At 37.5% G+C, this 17,673-nt stretch overlaps 2 pseudogenes across 1 annotated transcript in view; one reads left to right on the plus strand and one right to left on the minus strand.

Moving 5' to 3' along the window:
* The window catches only part of LOC105887025, a 149,510-nt pseudogene that overhangs the window by 949 nt on the left and 130,888 nt on the right, over positions 1-17,673 (minus strand). The window contains exon 3 of the transcript XR_002773508.1: positions 409-458. The product of XR_002773508.1 is annotated as an F-box/WD repeat-containing protein 7 pseudogene, transcript variant X2 (transcript). The remainder of the gene's footprint in view (positions 1-408; positions 459-17,673) is intronic.
* LOC100951241 lies at positions 5,806-7,551 on the plus strand (annotated as a pseudogene).

Raw genomic sequence — 17,673 nt, forward strand, 5'->3', positions numbered from 1 at the left:
TTAGTAACTCTTAGCATGAAGCTTTATAGTTCAATTTAGTTCCTTTGACCAATAAAACATAATTTAACCAATAAAATAATTTTAAATTTTAGATCAGTATTCTATATAAAAATTTCACAAAATGTTAAGAGCTGTATCACAAGAGAAACTATTTGGTGTTCAGTTAAGTTGAGGAAATGCTGAGGCAAATCAAGTTAAGAGGCTTTTATATCCTGGGAATTTCCCAAACTTTTCTGAACACAGAATCTTACTTTCAAACACACTTTTCTAACAGGTAACAAGTGTAATCTTTATGATTTTCATTTCTCATAATGAATATAAACTGACCAGACAGCAAATAAACAAAAACTTTTGTTTAGACATTTTTATTTTTAAAAAAAAGAAAGAAAAAAGTGCATAAGTTCATACCCTCTGACCCAGTAACTCCACTCCTGGCAAGCTATCCTAAGGAAGTAATCCTAAAACAGAAAAAACAAATTATACAGAGGATGCTCACTGCAATTTTATCCGCAAAAGCAAGAAATGAAGATAAACTATAAATAAAAATCAAAACCTAAATGTTTAAGATAAAGGAATCTATGAGATGGGATATACATAGTACAATCCCTAAACATGATGGACATTAAAAAAACATGTAAAAACATGTATGTTTATACTATATTATGCTAAGAGAAAAAATGCAGGAAATTATAATGATCACAGAATTATTTTTAAACTCCATAAAGATAAGAAGTGAGTATTTCAACATAAACTGCATTTTAGGCAGTGAGATTATAGATGGGTTTTTTAAATTAATTTCTCAAATTTTATATATCAAGTATGTTTACTTTTGTGTTCTTTAACATATGCTCTAAAACTTTATCTGATGTATCATCTTTTCATGTTCATTAAATTTTATTCATTAAATTTTACCCTTTGCTGTTATCTATATGGCCATGTTTGATACGGCATTATTATTAAAATAATTTCAACACATTATACATGCACAAAAATTAAGCACTTCTATGATGTAAAACTGGAAACTGCCAACCAGAAAAAATTTAATAAATGAAGTATTATCAATTTTAATCACTTTTAAGAGAAAATTTTTTATTTGATTTAGGACATTTTGTCATAAAACACAAACATCAACAAACAGAATCCTATACCCTAAAATTCAGTGTAAAACTGAATAGTCTTTTTTTTTTTAGCAGTAAAGTGTCAAGATATATCAAATATATAACTTAAGTTTTTATGGATAACTAATGACACTAAACTTGAGTTCAGTCAAATAAAATCTGATGGTCAATATATCTGACATTTAAATTAGCAATTGAATGTTATAAGAATAGCATGGTTCAAGGTCAGGAATATACTAATAAAAAAATCTATAGAACTTTTCACAGACAAGGCAAACAAAGCTCAAAGAGATTAAATTCTCAAGATTGCTAGCTTCAAGCTAGCTTCAAGTAAAAAAGAGGCAAGAATTTTGATACCCAACTGAGTCTTCTTTCATGTACCTAAGTATACAGTTACATGACAAAATCCTGAAAGAATATTAATAGTGTCTTCTTTTCTAAAATCATGATCACTTCAGTGCTCAAAGATTATTACTTTAAGCACTCAATATGCTTCAGGTACGTATTAATTTTCTGGTGGATGCTGTTTAGAAATGTTTTTCAAGTTAATCAATGGCATTCAAACTTTTTTGACCAGAATCCATAGTAAAATTCAAATTAACATCACAATTCTGCATGCATGTATTTACTTATAGTCATGATACCTGAAACAGTAAGTTTCAGACAAAAGGAATTATAAAATATTTCTGACATCAAAAGTCTCTATACATTACCACCCTTGGGCAGTGGCTCATGCCTGTAATCCTAGCACTATGGATTTCCAAGGTGGGTAGATTGCTTGAGCTCAGGAGTTCAAGACCAACCTGAGCAACAGATCATCTTTTTAATAATAATAATTTTAAAAAAGTGGTGGGTAGCTGCAGTCCCAGCTACTTGGGAGGCAGACTCTATCTTAATAATAAATAAATAAGTGAATAAATAAATAAATAATAACTACCCTTAATTAAACATAGTTGATCCACATTATTTATAGTAATCATGTTCTATAAAGTTGCTCTAATCTCTGAATTAGCAAATACTGAACCATTGCTCCTAGAGGAAATATATATTGTTGATTTGTTAACATTGAACTTACACAACAGCACTATAACTCACGTCTGAATGAGGCTTACCTAACACATATTATTTTTTCCATAAGGCAAATTACGGCCTTCTTGCACTAAGGAACATGAGATAGCACATTAGCACTATGCTTAGAGTCATAAAAAGCACAAGAATGTGAAAAGTCTCACTATAGTAGACTATGAAAATGATACTTGTTTACAGTATGAGAGCTGAAACAAGAAGGCAGAGCTCAATTGGAAACACATATGTCAGGTGGCTCAAATATTTTAACATTCTGTACGTGCACATCTCCATAAATGACTATGAAGTGCCACACATGAATAATGACTTTGGGGTTATAAATAAATTTTACTGAAGAGACAAATTCTCAAATGCAGAATATTCAAAATAATGAGGATGGATTGATTATACCTACTTGATCCAAATCCTCTAAGAACTGCTTGCAATGCAAGATTCAGAGTATTCTGAGATATGAATAAAGAAGCCACAGCACTGTATACTGTTATGGTTCTGCCAACCTAACAAAGGATAAGTGATCAGAAATAGTAAAAGCTCCAATACAGATATTCATCAATAAAAGTTTTCAAATAAATCAAAAAGTTCAGATAACCCATATAAAATAAAGTTGGACTTTGTATAAAGTAATTGCTGGAGAAAGAAACAGGAAAGGGGACATTATTATTCCTTTTATAAAGTGGGGAGAACAGCATTCTTCTGGCAGTCTTTCAAGCAGTGGGAAGTTCAGAGAGGTCCTGCCCTAAGGGTACTTAAAAAGATGCCTAAAATCATCTCCATCCCTGGATGAAAAAGAAATATGACAACAATTTTGGTCTTCAAAAATGCAAAACTAGATTATTTAGAGAAAACAGAGCTAATTTGTGACTTTCCCCAAGTCCTAGAAAATAGAGGGTAACTTTTAGCCACTATCCTTCCTATGTTAATTTAGTGGCATTTCAGTATGTGTGTATTTTTTTTATAAATTAGCATAATTTATAAAACACGTAATTTCAGTATGTGTGTATTTTTTATTAGCTTCTCATGAACTTAACCAGTTTCTCATGAATCTTGTTTTTCAAAAGGAGCCTTTGATAACCATGTAGGATACTTAAAGGAAGAGAAGTGAGTATAGATACATGTGTTAAACAAATGGACCTCTAAGAGCCTTAGATTTAACTGGAGTTGTGAGCCTCAAAGAAAGATTTCAAGACAAAGCTTGTTTTAGAAATCACAGTATGCACTAATAAAATAAGGGGTGGTTTAAGCAAATTATCAAAACTTCCAAATGACTGGGAAACCATCAATTTGGTAAGAACTTACGTGGTATGTATGATCTATTAGGCCTAAGTCACAAAGTCATGAAGATAACCAGAAAATAAATCAACTGTATTGACCATCAGGAAGAATAACTTACCAAGCTTGGAATCACTTCCAAAAGCACTTTGGGGTTTTCTCTGAATCCTAAAAGAGTCTCTCTCCTATCAGTAACAGTCTTCTTCAGGCCATAGCACTTACTAGCACACTTGCTTCACATTATGCAGTACTTTTCAAATCAGTAGGGCATAAATCCTAATACCTTAACATTTATTTGTAAATTATCTTCTAAATCATAAAAAACACTTTTTATTCTGCATTGAACTCCTTATTTTTAGCACAGACTATTAAAAAAAAAATTACAGTTGACCTTCTAAGCCCAAAGGACTGTAACAAACTGGCAACATATGGAAGTGGTCAACATAAGGAATTAGTCCTACTGCACTGATATGTACATGTGGTGCATGCCCCAGTCCATGAAAATTAGGTCAGCGTAAGGAGATGGGAAACACAGGGAGGAGGTCAACTATGGAGGTTCTATTTTGTATCTTTACTAGAAAGGAGGCAAAAGACTACTACTTCTCAACTTCTCAGTCCACATGACAATACTCTTTATATTACTTAAATTCTAATATATATCTTGTTTTGGCCATGTAATCTCTCATTCTCTCACTCTGCTATCTCAGTGATCTGGCTCACTTTATCATAACTAAATTTTAAACTGGTTAAATCTCAATAGATCTTTGGGAATTTTTGATCCTTAACTTTATCCCTCAGTGCATCCCTCAGGCAGCACTACAATTACACTCCTTTGCCAGCTTCTCCCTCTCTGCAGTTTCTTTGATATCCAGGGTTTAAACTACCACATAGAAGCTAATGACTCAATTATATTATCCCCAGTCTGAATCTTCAACTGAGGCTGTTTATATATTGCGTGTGTGTGTGTGTACACTTATTTCAGGTTAATGTGAGGGTACAAACAACTAGGTTACAATATTTGCATTTGTGAGGTAGAGTCCCTTTTGTAGTCGTGTCCCACCCCCAAAAGGTGTGCCATATACCCATTGTGCCCATTAAGTGGTAGCACACCAATCTCCTCCTCTCCTTCCCTCTCCCCTAACATTGTTCCCCCTCCACCAAACTTGAATTGAGTTTTTGTTTTTTTTTTATTAAATCATAGCTGTGTACATTAATACTATCATGGGGTACAATGTGTTGTTTCTATATACAGTTTGAAATACTTCATCCAACTGGTTAACATAGCCTTCACGTCATTTTCTTAGTTATTGTGTTAAGACATTTATATTCTACATTTAGAAAGACTCACATGTACCCCCATAGGATAAACCATAGACGTGATCCCACCAATCGCCCTCCTTCTACCCATCTTCCTCCCTCCCCTCCCCTCCCCTCCCCTCCCCCTTCCCTTTCCCCCATTCTTGGGCTAAAATTGGGTTTCATAATAGGGTTGAGTACATTGGATACTTTTTCTTCCATTCTTAATATACGAGTTCTTTTCTTTTGATGTGAGTGTGTATTGAATCATCAGCTGGCTTCACACTAGTGTTAAGTAAGGTGGATATTTGCTTTTCCATTCTTGTGATACTGTATTAAGAAGAATGTGTTTCCACTCCATCCAGGTTAAGACAAAAGATGTAAAGTCACCCTTTTATGGATGAATAGTACTTCATGGTATACATATATCACAGTTTACTAATCTATTCTTGGGTTGATGGGTATATTTAGGTATTTTAGATGTCCCACAGTCATTCCCAATTCATTATTTTAAAAACCAGACATCTATTTCCCCTTATGCCCACCTGAGGCCCAAATTTATTCTTACATCCTCCTATTATTTTCTCTATTTAAGGCAGACATCCTCAAACTGCGGCTCGCGAGCCACACACGGCCCGCCGGGTGTTTTTACCGCTGCTGCCTGTCCTGCTTAGCAGCCAACTTGTCCTGGGGCCCGCAGTCCAGCCCTCCAATGGTCTGAGGGACAGTGAACTAGCCCCCTGTTTAAAAAGTTTGAGGACCCCTGATTTAAGGAATAGAACCATATTCTAGCCAGTGGCAGATGTAAAAAACCCAGAAAGCTCTTCTTTCTTCTCTCCCTCAACAATCTAGTCCTAAAACCATTAGGTAGAGCCAAGTAAGTTAGGCCTATGTGGGGGAGGCAGAATGGTAATCCAAAATTGGACAGTTAGTCTAAGCTGAGAAGAGCCTTTCTGGGAAGGATGGTGAGGGAAATAGAGGCAGACCACCAAGGGGTGTAAAGGCCTGACTCTGAGAAGGATGAATAGTGATCCACATGGTGGAGAAGCCTCATAGGTCACAGGCAGAGCAGAGTGAAAACATCCGTATGGGTGGAGTTGTCAGACAGGAACAGCATAAGAAAGATGTCTACGTGGGGAAAGAGTGTCAAAGCCTGAACAAAATAAGAGGTGTATAGTAGCCATAGTGGCACCCTGTTCAGATAATCCTTCAATCTAACCTGCTATACACAGCAGAGCTGCTTAACAGCCTCCTTTCTCCCCTTCCCTGAGGGGAAACAGGTCTGCCTCTGTTCCCCACCGCCACCCCCACCCATCCCAGAAAGGCTTTCTTCACTCTGTTTCTAGCTCACTTGCCTCTGGGCTTCTCCCAGTACACTATTCAGCTTGGTGAGAATACTAGAATAGGAATTGTGCCAGCCTGGAGGAAAATGAGGTGGGCTGAGGGCTTCCCTGCACATCAAATCTTGACACCTGCTTTTCAGAGGACCAAAAAGTGACACAGAAAACATCTGTGTAAGGGTACTAAGTTATCAAAAACTCTTGGGGCAAAAATTGGTAAGTTCTAAACAATGCTACAAAACCATTAACTTCATTAAACAAAAGTCATTTTACTCTAATGTTTAAAGAACAACTCTTCCCACACAAAGGATCCAGAGACTTATCAAAGGCAAAGTTCTCAACCAGGAATACGATCTGAAAGGGGTCCTTAAATAAAACAGTAGGCTAGACTCTGCTGAATGCTCTGAAGATGAAGAATGGCTGCAGAAACTAGGCAATGTGGCACTTATTTATTTCAGTCACTGTAAGGTGTGAAGAAAATGGTTGGGGGTTTTCTTTCTATTTTTTACTTCAAAGAACAAGATTCTTGGATTTAAAAGAAAATAAATGTTTGAAAACATCATGTTACAAAAAAAATAAAATCTTAAAATGTTTCCACCACCACATGGGCCTGAGAGTGAAGAAGGATATTACAGCAAGTCTCGACTCTTACTGGAAATCACCTGGAGAAGCGGCAGAACCGAACCAAACCAAATATATTTTCCTTCTCTTTCAACCTAAGTGTGTAACTGGACAAGTGATCCTTTTTCTGAATCTACTATGAAAACGTGACTCAAGAAATAAAGGGAAGCTGCTGCCCCCTGCTGCAGGCCCCCACCTGGCCCTGACCCAGGACACCCCCTCCCCACAGGGCTCCACGCACCTACCCCAACAACTCAAACGCACCACCTCACAAACTCTTGCAACAGCATCAAAGATGAATTTCAGCTGCTGCAGGCTCAGTATCACAACCTAAATCTTGAGTGTGACAAGTTGGCCAGCAAGAAGTCGGAGATGCAGTGCCACTAAGTGATGTACTATGAAATGTTCTACGGCTTGAACATTAAGATGCACAAGCAGGCTGAAATCATCAAGAGGCTGAATGGGATTTGTGCCCAGGTCCTGCCCTACCTCTCCCAAGAACACCAGCAGCAGGTCTTGGGAACCATGGAGAGGGCTCAGCAGGGTACTGCTCCTGAGCTGAACCCCATTATCCGACAGCAGCTCCACCCCCACCAGCTATCTCAGATGCAGGCTCTGGTCCTGCCTCTGACCCCAGTGCCTATGGGGCTGCAGCTGCCTTCACTGCCAGCGGTCAGTACAGGCACTGGTCTCCTCTCGCTGTCTGCACTGGACTCCCAGGCCCACCTCTCCAAGGAGACAAGAATGGTCATGATGGAGACACCTACCAGGAGGATGATGGTAGAAGTCAGATTAGCAGGAAGCTGGGATGGGGAGGCTAAACGAGGGAGGAAACAAAGGGGAGACAGAGGCATGGAGAGAAAGGAATGTTTAGTGCAATACACAGCATAGCTGGGGACTGGCTAAGCTTGGGTAGTATAATATTTGTAGTAACCACCTGCTAGGGCCCTGGCCCTGCTCTTATGCTACTGCTAGCTTTGTTCCTGTCCCCCAGCCTCCTCCTTCCTCCTTCTCGGCAGCTCAAATAGGTGAATAAATACCTGCTCATAACATAGATGAGGCAAGCTAAGGCCTAGAGGGGCAAATGGGAAACTAGGTCATAAGGGAGCAGAACCTCAAGAAATCCAACACCCCCAGCACTTCCCTGTTCTGAACATGTGTAACTAACAATCTGCTCACTGGGTCCCTCGGGGCACATGAAACAGCTTTTGCCCTGGCACTGCACGCAAACACTGATAATTGTCCCCTCCCCATCCTGGGCACTCCAAGTCTTCTCTCTAGGTCTCAGGTCTGCTCCCACTTTCGCCTCCAGCTCCTCTCCTGCTTATCACCTCACTAGTTACAGACACCCCCCCCCACACACACACCTACTCCTCACTCACAAAAAGAGGGGGCAAGCGTAGCTGAATCAGGCTGAGTGGGGGTGGGTGACCAAGAATTTCCCTTTTCCCCTTCCCAAACAAAAATGAGAGTACTACAGTTGTCTTGGTATTAATTTCATTTTTCCTTTTCCCAGTATACTAGCTTGGCTTTAAAGAATGGGGATATTAAAAATTTTTTTTTAAAAGCAACACCCACACCTGTGTCTATATATAGTCAGCTTGTATTGTGCTTAGTCACTACAGAGAGAAGTGGAAAAATGCTGTATAGAGGGTGGGCTTAGCTGTGCCTTTCAAATAAAGATGTCAGAAGGTTTAAAAAAAAAAAAAAGAGGAAAGGAAAAGAGCTGCAGTCTTATAAATTTGAATTTCACTAATCACTCCGAGACAAGTTTTAGATTTCTGTGAAGAAAAGAATGAACTAGACTATTTATCACAGCTCAATTTACAATCACCAAAACATGGAAACAACTAAACGCCCACCAACCCAGGAATGGATTAACAAGCTATAGCATATGTACATTAATGGAATACTATGCAGCCATTAAAAAAGATGGAGAATGTATATCTTTTTAATTAATCTGGATTGAGGTGGAACACATTCTTCTTAGTAAAGTATTACAAGACTAGGGAAGCAGAAATCCAGTGTACTCAATTCTTTTTTTTTTTTTTTTAAGAGGTAGAGTCTCACATTGTCACTCTCAGTACACTACTGTGGTGTCACAGCCCACAGCAATATCCAGCTCTTGGGCTTAGGCGATTTTCTTGCCTCAGCCTCCCGAGTAGCTGGAACTACACATGCTCACCACAATGCCCAGTAGTGTACTCAATTCTAATACAAAGACAGTAGATGAATTAAACAAGGGGTGGGTAGAGGAATGAGGGAGTAAGGAGAGGGCAGACGACAGGGGGATGGGGGGGGTCACAATGTATGACACACCTCTTGAGGATGGCACACAATTATAAGAGGAACTTTACCTAACAAATGCAATCAGTATAACCTAATCCTTCTTGATGAATCCCAAACAATAAAATTTTTTTAAAAATCCTGCTATTCATTCAACTCCTCACTGTATGAGAAAGACAAATGAACAATCTTTTTCATTCAACATACAAGAAGAATAAACTCAGAAATGGTCTCATTTCAGTTAAAAATATGAATTAGCATGGTTTGCTTATTTCATGTTTGACCCAAAACTGATATGTGTGCAGCAAAAAAGAGATAAATACAATTTTTACATTAAAAATGTAAACTCACATTAGAGAGGTAGATATAACTTTAATATTCAAAAATAATACCTTCTAGACATATATGAGCCTACAAAAAAGAAGTAATCCAATGGCAAGCCTACATTTGAGTGTCATCATCTCACTTAGTAAAATAAAACGTTTTTCAACGTCTTGTATAACACTGTATTAAGGCTATGTTTTTATTCATATTGCTTTACTTATGGTTTTAGTATCTGTACTATAAAACACTGTCAATAACTTTCATGTTGTAGATATCATTAACTAAAATAGATGTATAACCTTTATTAAATTAAATCTAAGTCTACATTAAGAAAAGTTAAATGTCAGTTTTAGTTTGAAGTACAGGGTGAAAATTACTCTAGTACATAATATATGATGTAAGGTTCACTATGATAAGGTACAAAAAAAAAGTAGTAAAGTTTAAAAAAGGAAAAAATAAGAAGTTTCCTCCATGTTCTGTACTAGTATTACTATTGAATAGTATTAGAACTCATACCCTTTGTGAGAAGAAACAAAACAAAAGGAGGATAATGGTTTCTCCCAAACAAGTATACCTCAGAGGAACTATAGGTTCAGTTCCAGAGCATGACAGTAAAGTGAATATAGCAATAGAAAAGATTATATGAATTTTTTTGTTTTACAGGGAACACAAAAGTTACATTTATACTACATTGTAGCCTAATAAGGGGGCAATAGCATTATGTCAAAAAATGTATATACCTTAACTAAAAAACACATTATTGCTAAAGTATGCTAGGGATCATCTGAGCCTTCAGGGAATTGTAATATTGCTCCTGTAGAGCAGAAATTCTCAACCTGTGGGTCGCGACCTCTTTGTAACAATGAAACTACATCCTGCATATCAGATATTTACATTACAATTCATAACAGTAGCAAAATTATAGTTATGAAATAGCAACAAAAAAAATTTTATGGTTAGGAGTCACCACAACAGAAGAAACTGTATTAAAGGGTTAAGGCATTAGGAGGCATTAAGAAGGTTGAGAACCACTGTTACAGACAATCTTGCCTCAGGGTTGATGGCTCCTAATAGATCACTTTGGTGGTTACTGAAGGTTGGAATGGCTGTAAAATAAGATCGTAAGGAAGTTTGCCATATTGACTGATTCTGCCTTCCATGAAAGATGCCTTATAGCATGCTACTTGACATCATTTTACCCATGGTAGAACTTCCATAACTGGACCTTCTAAAACTCTGCCACTGCTTTAATCACCTATGTTTATATAATACCTATATTTTATATAGCCATTTAAATCATTTTCACTAATAGTAGATTCCATCTCAAGAAATGACTTTCTTTGCTTCAGCTGTTCAAGTTTTCTCATGAGATTGTATCGTCAGGCTCCACTTTCAATTCCCGGTCTCTTGGTATTTCTGCCTCACTTTGCAGTTCCATCCTCTACGGAAGTCTTGAACCTTTCCAGATCATCCATGAGCATTAAATAGACTTCTTCCTAACTCTGTCAATGTTGATATTTTGACCTCCTCTTATGAATCACAAATGGTCTTAATGACATCTGGAATGGGGAATCCTTCCAGAAGGTTTTCATTTGACTTTGCCCAGATACATCTGAGAAATCACTATCACGGCAGCTCTAGCCTTCCAAAATGCATTTCTTAAATGATAAGACGTGCAAGTTGTGATGACTCCTCGATCCACAGGCTGTGGGAATGGATTTGTGTTACCAGGCGCGAAGACAACATGAAGCTCCAGATTCCATCAGAGCTTATGGGTGGCCAGGTGCACTGTCAGTGATCAGCAGTATTTTGAAAGGAATCTTTTTGGGGGGGCAGTGGGTGTCAACATTGGGCTTCAAATATTCAGTAAACCATGCTGTAAACAGATGTGCTCTGTTTGTCCACATATAGAGCACAAGCAGAATGGATTTAGCATCGTTCCTAAGGACCCTAGGATTTTCAGGATGGTAAACAAGCACTGGTTTTAACACAAAGTCACCAGCTACATTCATTCCCCTAACAGGGGAATGAATCAGCCTGTCCTTTGAAGCTTGGAAGCCAGGCTTCTTTCTAGCTAGGAAGGTCTAGGTGACATCTTCTTCTAATAGAAGGCGGTTTCATCTACATTGAAAATCTGGTATGTAGGGTAGCCACCTTCATCAACGATCTTAGCCAGACCTTCTGAATAACTTGCTACAGCTCCTACGTCAGCACTTGGTGTTTCACCTTGTGCCTTTAAGATATGCAGGTGGCTTTCCTTTAACCTCAAGAACCAACCTCTGCCAGCTTCAAACTTTCCTTCACCTTCTTTGCCTTTCTCTGTCTTCACAGAATTGTAGCAAGTTAAGGTTTTGCTAAGGATCAGGCTTTGGTTTAAGCAAATGCTCTGGCTGGTTTGAGACATGTGTGACTCTTCTTTCTTTTGAATACTTAGAAGTCATTGTAGAGTTATTAATTGACCTAATTTCAATATTGTGTTTTAAGGGATAGGGAGGCCCCAGGAGAAGGAGAGGGAGAGAGACAGGGGGTTGGCTGGTCTGTGGAGCTGTCAGAACACACACAACATGTATCCATTAAGTTTGCTGTCTTCTGTAAGTATGGGTGGGGTTTGTTGAGCCCCCAAACAATTATAGTAGTAAAATCAATGGTTACTGATGACAGATCACCATGACAGATGCCATAATGATGCAAAAGTTCCAAATATTATTGACAATTACCAAAATGAGACGCATAGAAGTGATCACACACTGCTGGAATATGACACCAGTAGACTTGCTCAACATAGGATTGCCACAAATCTTTGACTTGTAAAAAATGTACTACGAGCAAAGTACAATAAAACAAAGTATGCCTGTAGATGAACATGATCTCCTGACACCTTATAGTTTTAATTGTTAAGAGGATATAACAATTTCTGACACTAGAACAAAGTCAGAAAGACCCAGTGTTGTGTCAGCTGTGTCTTGTTGCCTTCCTGCACAAGTGAAGTACTGTGTCTAACACTTATAATGAAAAAGTAGAATGAAGTGTTCAAAATTAAAGTAACTGGTTTCAGGATATGTGTTGCATTCCCACATTTGTTGAGTTTGTCAAATTTTGCAGCCATTCCATATGGATTCATGAGCAAGGAATCTGATTATTATACTGAATAGTTTCTAATGGAATCATCAGGCTTGTTAAGACACTGTCAAATTCTGTCTTTTCAGCTTTATTTTAAGATGATATTTCTGACAATTTAGAATGAGAATGATTTGGTAAAAATAATCCAGGTAACAGTGGACTACCCGTGTCAGTAGGTAGATGCAGATCTTATCTATAATCTCTTTTATTTTTGAGTGTTTCTTTTCTTTTTAGAATCAAATACAGATACAGAAACATTTTCAAAAAAATATATACCTTAGTACAGTGATCACCAACCTTTCTGGCACCATGGATTGGTTTCATTGAAGACAATTTTGCCACAAGTGGGATGGTTTTGGGATGATTCAGATGCACTACATTCACGTACACTTTATTTGTATTGTCATTAGATTGTAATATATAATGAAATAATTATACACCTCACCATAATGCAGAATCGGTGCAAACCCTGTGCTTTTTTCCTGCAACTAGACAGCTCCATCTGGGGGTGATGAGAGATAGTGACATCCAAAGTCTGTTGCTTGTTTCCAGTCTACTTTGTATACTCATTTTGGTTGCCATCACTGTGCAAAATGCTGCTTCCCAAAGGCAGGATGTTGGAAGTGGAAGCAGGCTTTTCAGGACTTCTGTGGCAATCTAAGGATATTCCGCCTTGACTTTAATCCAGAACATATGAATATCTGAAGTTGTCTCAAACATAGTTTTAAGGTCACGATCATTTATGATCTCAAGCAATTGATCCTCTTCTAGCACGGACAAAGTCCATTTTCCTGGCTTATTCACAAATGGATTGCAGATCCACTTCTTTCCAGTTCAGGATTCTTTTGTGATTGGGAAATAATGCTTGGACTCTTTTGAAAGCTAAGATAGGTGACTACGCACCATCTAGGAGAAAGAATCTGTGGCTCAGTCTCTTTCAAATTCACTGCCAATGTTTGAAACATATCAAAAAATCTCAACATTCACTTGTTGACCCCACAATTCCAGTTTGACTTTGAATGCAGACACTATCTGCTGACTTGAACACAGCTATTCTTAAAGCGGCAGATTGAGTTCCTTCAACAGGCTGATTACATCACCCAGGTAAGCAAGTTTTGCAAGCCATTCTATGTCACTGTAATTTGCTGTCAGTGGTGACTGTTTTTCTAAAAGAAATCTTTAGAGCACCTCTTGTAACTCAAAAACTCTGGCCAGTGGTCTCCCTTTAGAAGCCAACTCATTTCTGTGTATAAGAGAAGGTGTGGTGCTCTGCATCCATCTCCTCACAGAGCTGTGCAAACCGACATGAGTGAGTTATAGGTTTAATGTGGTTAATAATTTTAACCATATCCTGCAAAATGTTATTTAGTTTAGTGACATTTTCCAGCGAGCCACCGTTTCTCTATGGATGGCACAGTGTGCTGACTCACATTCAGCAGCAACTTCCTTCACCTGAGTAGTGAAACCAGAGAGCCATCCAGTCATGGCAGTCCCTCTGTCTGTGCATATACCAGCATAAAATGACCAATTCAGTTCTCCTGATAGGTAATCATTCAAAGACTTTGAATAGCTCTGCAGCTGTGGTGTTAGTTGGCAACAAAATTGCACATAACACATCCTCATGCATATCCTCCTGAAAAACATACTGCACAAAAAAGCAAGCATTGATGCTTTGCTGTCAACACTGGTAAACTCATCAACCGGGATTGCATACCACAGTGACTCCTTAATCCTCTCTAATAGTTGTTCCTCAATATTCTCTGCTATTTCATCAATTCATCTAGTTATAGTGCTACCCAAGAATACCTGCCACCTTTTGCACTGCAGCCTCTCTCTAAAAGTTCAACGCCAGTGTCCTCAGCAGCATCCAGGATCAACTCTTCATCAACAGTAAAGGGCTTCTTAACTTCAGCAATGTGGTTAGTTAGTAAGAATGATGCTCTTAGTGTAGACACATTTGAAGATGTGGTGGCCTTCAATTTAATGCTTCTGTTCTTTGGTTTCTCATTTTTTTCTTTTGAAAACTCCAAAGGTTTGTCTTCTAATGCAGAATGTGTGCTCTCCATGTGACAAAGCAGTTTGGCATGTTTCATGGCTTTGTTGGCTGTCCTGTCACACAAAAGCAGGCTTGGAGAATGTGAATCACCTATTGCAATGATCCTGTAATTTAAGTAGGACTCTTGGTATTATCTTTTAAATGCAGCTTTTATTTTGCTGGCTGTTTTAGAGTCTTCTGGTGTCTCATCATTGGATCTTCCCCCCTTTTCAAAGAAGCTCTCCAGCAACATTTGTTTTATACTCATTTTTGCTAGGGTTAGCTGATGGTTAGCTTACCAAAACTGTGACTAAGGTGCACAGTGCAGTAAAGAGTCATGGATGGAAGTGGTAAATAAAATAAAGGGTGGGCCACTCATGGCATAAAGCAAGGTCAGATTCTGACTTAAAGCCTGCCACCAGATGCAGCTTATCACTTGCCACTTATTGATAGGTTTTTGACATAGTCTGCAAGCAGTTGATTTATTATCAGTTATAATATTGGTACATTGTACATTGAAATTTTTAATAATTAAAATTTTAAATTTTTATTAAATTTAAAAATTTTAAATTGCAATTTTAAATTTTTATTATAAATTATAATATTATAAATTGTATATTAAATTACATTTAATATTGTAAATTGGTTTCTGTGTAGTCAGCCTCTCTGCTAATGATAATCTGTGTTTGCACTTGCTCCCCAGCACTAGCACATTTCCCCTTTTACCTCAGATCATCAGGCATTAGATTTTCATAAGGAGTGTGCAACCTAGATCCCTCACAAGTGTACTTTGTAGGAAGGTTCACACTCCTGTGAGAATCTAATGCCACCATGGATCTGAAACAAGGCAGAGATCAGGCAGTGATGTGAGCAATGGGGAGCAATTGTAAATCCAGGGGAAGTTTCGCTCTCTGGCCTGCTGCCCTGTGTGCAGCCCAATTCCTAAGAGGCCATAGACTGGTACCAGTCTGCAGCTCAGGACTTGGGGGCCACTTGGTGTACTAAGCAATACTTTCTTGTGGCCACTAAACACTTCAATACATATAAATTTGCCATCTATCCCAGAAGATCCTCTGAGTGCTGTGATTCAGTCATAGACCCTTTCCTTTCTCTAAGTAACGCCCTTCTTTTAAGTTACTCTTACTATAATTACTTCTTGTGTTTATGATTTTGTCAGATACGAGTAAACCTCCCTAGATACTATTGCTTAAACTTGACCATTTTTTAAAAGAGTTGCTACTTCTGTTAAGTGCCTATTCATCTACAGGTTTATTCACATCTCTTTTTTGTTTTTTCTTTTTTTTTAAAGTAAGTCCCATCACTTCAGAAGCTTTCCTTTTCTTGAAATTGATGCTTGACCTGGCTTTTCAGAGAGTTTTTCATGGTTTACATTTGACTAATTGCATATACATAATGCAGTTCGACATATTCATTTGTTGTCTTTATTTCTGGTACATTAGCACAGGATCCAGAGACTTTATTATATTAAGGGATAATTACCTAGTATCTAGTTTCCCTCTTGTGCTTTTAGCAGCTGATCATATTCATTAATTAGAAGTTGCAAAACGGTGCCGTACTGATCCTCTCATTTCTTTTTCGTGTACTAACAAATAATTGTAAAAGGAAACGCTTCCCTTATTTGCTGTTTGATTCCTTAGTACTATAATTTGTTTAGAGCAGTAGTAAATGCTATATTACTTTGTCATGCACTAGTTGAGCTATTATATTAGAAAGTCAAAACTTTATAAATTTCCATTGATATTTAAACATCTGAAATTGTTTACAGACTATTTATTTGGCAGAAATAAAAAAACTGCCAAATACATCAAGAGTACAATTTTTTTCCAAATAATATACAACAGTGGTTCCTGTCAGTAGATACCACCGTACTTTTGATATCCACTAGAGGTAGAGTATATGAATGATAGTTTTACTCCTGGTACTTTTACACAATAGAGAACTACACAGCAAAGAGAATGAAAGTGAACCAATTACAGATAACAGTACAGATGAATTTTACCCACATAATGCTGAGCAAAAACAGACCGACACAGAGTTATGAATTGTATTGTTCCACGTAAGTAAAAGTCACTACGGTGGCTATACTTGTGTTGGTAGGGGATGAAGAGGTCAAGTTTCTAAAAAGAGTCACTGGAGGATCTGAAATAACAGGAATGTTCTTCTTCTTTTTTTTTTTAATCTGGGTACTGTTACTATTGTGTATGTATTTTATATTCCAATAAAAGGTCCCAAAGTGAACAATTAGGTTTCCAGATTTGGAGGTATGGTGGGGGGACTTGGTTGCTCACAGAATTGCTTGGGAGCTGCTTATTTTAAAAATGTCATTGAAATTCAGTGGTAGAGCCCAGGTTTCTGCATCTTAACACTTCTCACTCCCACTACTGCCTACCCACAATGATTTTGATGGTCTAAGGGAGCACTACTTAGAGAATAAATTTTTTTTTTTTTTTTTGCTAAAGCATTCTCTTAAAATTCTGACTGACAGTCACTAGCTATTAAATTTAATAAATAAAATGCTCAAATACATTATGCACTTGACATTAAACAAGAATATATATAGCTAGAAACATTAAATGAAACATCCAAAATAACTTGATAGTCTAAAACTCTTTTCATCTCTTATTATTTTCTATTTAAAAACATAAATTTTTAATTTTTTTATTTGTTTAGATCTTTTCCTTTCTTTTGCCAAATGTGAAATACTCTCTTCCCCCAGTCCCTACTTTTGTTTCAGTTCCTGGTGAGTTACCACATACGTAATGAACAGAGGAGGAAGAACTAAAACCCTGCCCAGGTTCTGAACAGTCTGCTGAAGTCACTAAGTGTTTTGCTCTTAAGGAATTCAAACTTATGTCACAACTAAGTTTATCACTATAAATAATAGGTCTATAAGGTGAAAATATCAAATATTAAATCTGAGAATGATAAGGATCTAGAGTCATCTTGTTACAAGGCAAATAAATCAACATAGTGGACACCATATACTCTAGAAAACTTAATACTTCTTTCTTGAAATTTGAAACAAAGCTAATGTTCATTGGCTTTGCAAATCATTGGCTGTGCAGATCACTGTTTCTGACATCAATTGGATATACACATGAATCTTGTTAATAAAAATGCAGATTCTGATTAGGTAGATCTGGACTTGAGATTCTGC

The sequence above is a fragment of the Otolemur garnettii genome, unplaced genomic scaffold (assembly GCF_000181295.1).
Source record: "Otolemur garnettii isolate 467f Iridium unplaced genomic scaffold, OtoGar3 scaffold00041, whole genome shotgun sequence".
NCBI lineage: Eukaryota > Metazoa > Chordata > Mammalia > Primates > Galagidae > Otolemur > Otolemur garnettii.